Source organism: Gavialis gangeticus, unplaced genomic scaffold (genome assembly GCF_001723915.1).
Source record: "Gavialis gangeticus isolate Ggan-Ray unplaced genomic scaffold, GavGan_comp1, whole genome shotgun sequence".
In the NCBI taxonomy this organism is placed as follows: domain Eukaryota; kingdom Metazoa; phylum Chordata; order Crocodylia; family Gavialidae; genus Gavialis; species Gavialis gangeticus.
In genome coordinates this window covers 17,577,295-17,581,882 of record NW_017728995.1, presented here as the reverse complement: position 1 = coordinate 17,581,882, position 4,588 = coordinate 17,577,295, and the positions used below count along the sequence as shown (strand labels likewise).

General features: G+C 43.4%; 1 protein-coding gene and 1 pseudogene across 6 annotated transcripts in view; one reads left to right on the top strand and one right to left on the bottom strand.

Annotated features, from left to right (window-relative positions):
- The window catches only part of PHC3 (polyhomeotic homolog 3), a 189,075-nt gene that overhangs the window by 80,253 nt on the left and 104,234 nt on the right, over positions 1 to 4,588 (top strand). The gene's annotated exons all lie outside the window — the stretch shown is intronic.
- Positions 26 to 2,948, bottom strand: LOC109287970 (annotated as a pseudogene).

Genomic DNA, 4,588 nt, shown 5'->3' with positions numbered 1-4,588 from the left:
TTTTTTTATTGATGATCTTGCCCAGATTGTGTGCAACAGCATGTTGTATTCAGTGCAGAGCTGTCGGTTGCAAACATGTGCTTGTGCCAGCAGAGAGCTGGTTTGGGGGCTTTGGCTGGGTCCAAGTGACTTTTGAGGGAAGGGGAGTAGGTGCTTTCCTCAGAGGCTATTAAGCAACCAGTCCATCAGTCCACAGCGAGTTATGTTTCCCACAGTGGCATCAAACTGTTGTTTTTCTAAGTACCTCATTACTTCCTGGAGAATATCCCCCACGCTGTAGCCCTTTGTGGCTGCTTTTTCGGCTAGCAAAGGAAGTTTCTTCAGATTCTCCTCATTTCCATGCATGAATGACAGATTTGGCACATTGAACTGGGAAGCAACCACCCACTGGAGGATGGCCTGAAGCTCTTTGTTTTGTGAGCTGGTGTTGGCATTCTGGTTGGTCACTACTACTTGAGAACCTGAGGATGAACCTGTAAGTGGGTTTCCGTTCTGTTTTGGTAGGGAGGTTCTCCTGGCTGTTGCTTGAGCTTTTGCAGATGAGGTACCAAATGCATTGGGTTCCTCTGACAAGTCACCTATAGCTAAATCGGTTTCACTGCCTTTGACCATGAACAGACATAACTTTATCACAGATTCCACCAGTTGGTCAAAAAATTGCTTGTTAACTTGATCCATATTGTCGGACTGCTCCATGGTTGAATTGAGCTGATTGGCTATGGCCTGTTTGCCAGGCTCCCATTCGCTGGCAGGGGTATGCTTTAAGCTCTTGTTTGTTTCGCTGGAGCTGTCTTCTGTATTGAACCCAGCTTCATGCAAGACCTTCTGTATGATGGACAAGAGGATACTTGATATGTCTCCCTTTTGGGAGTTGAGGTGCTGTTGGTAATCGTTCCTTGTCCCTGCCGGCCTCGACCCAGAAGCCTCTGCAAGGGACTTGGAACTTTGGCTGTTCCCAGCTTTTTCGAAATGTGCATCGCGGGAGACATACCCAAACGAAGTGGCATGTGATTCACTAGAGTCCTTGCCATTGTTTGTCTGTTGCAGTAGATGTTGCTGTATCAACATTAAGGCAGTCACAATGAGGTCTTTTGCATACTTATCCATTGAGCAGTGCTTTTCTGAAGGCTTGCATGAAGACGATTGAGATTTGTTTCCTCCTTTATCCTTGTCTTTTCCAGAGTTGTGCATTGCACTTTGCATTGCTGTAAACTGCATGGCTTGAGATTTTGGGTCCTGGGACCCTGTTTTAAGTGATGTAAATGCTAGACTTTGAGACCTGGATTGTCCCTTATCTTCTCCTGCTAGGGCTTGAAAAAGGCGTTTAACCATTGCTTCCAAAATTTCAGTAGACTTCTGGTTTGCTACACCGAATAGATTTTTCTTCACAGTAGCAACGAAGTCAGAGTTTTTCATGAGCTCACCTGTGACATTATGTAGATTTTTCATTATTGAGTCTATCAAGTCTGATATAACATCTCTGGTGTGTTTGAGAACTACTTTCTTCAAAACCAGGCAAGCTGGAGCATGCTTGTTGCCCTTCCTTTCAACTTTCATGGTCTTCAAGAATGAGAACATCATATCTGAAGCAACCTGGTTTGCATAAACCATTAGCCCTTTGTTGACAGAAGTACCATATTCATCTTGCCTGGAGTTTTTGGCTTGCTGATGCATTTGCTTATCTGAACATTTTTCTCCTTGTTTACGGTCCTTTTGATTGGACATTTCGCCATAGAAAAGAGATGTTTTTTTGGAGCCTGAATGATCTGCTCCCTTAGTAGTCCTCTCTTGAGATGCCTTGGGAGATGGTAGTTTACCACGAGGGTCTTGTGTGCTTGCTTCAACAGCTTCATTCACTATTTGTGATGCAATTTTGCTCACATCGCCACTGGTATTATTATTTTTCCCTTCATGAGTGGATCTATGAATTGCTTGACGTATACAGTTTTGGGCAGTTCCTTCCAGTTTGTCTGTGATCTCCTTACTTGCCATTTGAGCAACCAAGGAACAGAGCTTATTTACATAGTATGAAACATCATCAGTGTCTCCCTTGTTTTCTTTCTGAGCACCAGTACACTTTAATGATGTGTCATTGTTCTGGTACAGTAGGGTATTTTTGAAGCTGTCACTACCTTTGCGTTTCGGTGGATTATCTGAAGGAGCCAGTGCATGCTGGAATCCAACTGCGTATTTCTGAAGGTCATTGTTGAGCCAGCTCACAATGTTAAGTTCATCAGTTGAACCTTGTTTAAAAAGACAGACTGTTCCTTCAGTCTTAGAACGATCTTGCTTTTCATTGTCTTTTATTACAATGACCTCTCTTTCCTCCATGTTTACTAGGTCAAGTTCATTTGAATGTTCAGAGATGTTGCTGGACTGGCTTGCAGCTTGCTTTGCTTTTGGATCTGTGGCTTTTAAATTCAGGCTGGAGACGTCAACAAAAGAGATCACTTTACGGTCCTGGTCCTTCTGTCCTTCAGGCTTGTAGAGGTCTACTTTACACAGGCCTGCCTGGCTATGTAGCCAGTCAACTTCCTGAGACATCTTTGGAGATTGATGGTGGAACTGTACCCAGGACCGTAAAGTGTTCTTGAGTCAGTTGAGCTGCAGTGATGACCCTGCCAGACTCGATGTTACTTCTTCTCTCAACTTCCCATGGTCTTTTGCTGCCAGATTTGATATTCACTGTGTTGCCTCTTGGTTTCTATAGCAGCAGTGACATCACAAAGATTCAGTTTCACCAGCAGCTAGTGGTGTGATGGCCCTGGTTCAACAATAACCTGCTATCCTGGTTTTCACTTAGGCTATAATAAATCTGTTTCCTTAGGTTTTGGATAGTGTTTTTTAGATGGGATAGAGAAGTGAGGGAATGGGGAATCAGTTTCTGTCTCCTCTCCTTCCTCATCTCCCAAGCCCTGATTAAAAAGAATTCAAGGAGGCAACAACTCTCATTAAACTACGTTTTGGGATATACAGTTAATGTAAGGATAGCTTAGCACAGAGTTAAGCTTCTGGTTAAAAGGAGGAGTTTGGCAGGCAGAGTTTGGTCCTATGGTGTCACAGAATTGTAAAAACAAAAAGGACCTGTAAGATCATCAAGTCCAGTCCTCTGCCATGGGCTGTAAGTTATTGGGCTCAGACAAGCTCAACAAGGTGCTTGTCCAGCCTCCTCTCGAACACCTCCAAAGATGGTGACTACACCACCTCTGCTGGGGGTGTTCCAGATTCTGCCAACCCCTACAGAAAAGAAGTTCTTCCTTATACCTAGCCTGAATTTACCCTCTATCCACTTATGTCTGTTGGTCCTTGTCCTCCCTTGAGGCCATCTTGAGGAGTTACTCACCTATATCTTGGTGTTCGCACCTGATGTACTTGTAGGCAGCTATCAAGTCACCTCTCAGCCTTCTCTTGCTCAGCCTCACCAGGCCCAATTCTTTTCTAACCAAACCACTGTTCTTGAGAAATGCCAAAGAGTGGACTGAGAAGTACGCAAGCCAGCAAAAGAGTGCTTCCAAAACTCTGAGTGAAGAAGTGAACCAAACTGAGGCTTCTACCCCCAAAGAATCTGCCATTTCCCAGAAAAGGAAAGGAAGTGATACCAGCATAAGGGAGAAAAAGTCCTGCCTTGTTTCATAGAGGATTTTTGTCTTCGATATCATTTTCGATATCATCATTTGGTGTTGTTTTCATTTTCCTTCCCTTCTCTATATAATGTGTAATTAAATATTTTAATGAATGTGTGATACTGGCAAGTTTTACTTGCTCCCCCCCCTTTAAGCTAATGTCTGTGATGACATAATTTTTTGTCTTTAAAAAATTATTTTATTTCACATGAATAACACTACCTGTGTATATAACCTAGTTTGGCCTGTACTTGTGTCTGCATATTTTGAAAGAATGCAAGAGTGCATTGTTAGTGATTGTGTATGAATGTCAAGTTACATAACATTGTCCAGCACATGGTCAGTCTAGATTTTGTTTGTGGTTGATGAAAATTGCTAGAATTTGGCTAGAAATTGCAGTGTTTAATAAAAGGTTGTGTTTGAATTTGTATAAAAAAAAAATCTTTCTTTTTTCTTTCTTTCTTTCTTATAGATTTCGTAGACATTAGGGCTGGAAGAGACCTTGGAAGATTAAGTCCAGCCCCCTGCCTCAAGGGCAGGAAGTCAGCAGGGATCATAGGATCCCAGCAAGATAAACATCCAATTGTCTCTTGAAGGTGTTCAATGTAGGTGCTTGAACCACCTCCGGCGGCAATCTATTCCAAACCTTGGGGGCTTAGACAGTAAAGAAGTTCTTCCTTATGTCCAGCCTGAAACAGTCATGGAGGAGTTTGTGACCACTTGACCTTGTCATCCCGTGGGGCACTCTGGTGAACAGACGTTCCACCAGATCCTGGTGAGCACCCCGATAAACTTATAGGTGGCCACCAGATCACCGCTGAGCCTGCGCTTTTCCACTCTGAAGAGTCCCGTGGCTCTCAGCCTCTCATTATAAGGTCTGTTTTCCTGACCCGTGATCATGTGTGTTGCTCTCCTCTGGACTCTCTCAAGCTTCTCCGCATCCTTTTTGAATTGTGGAGCCCAAA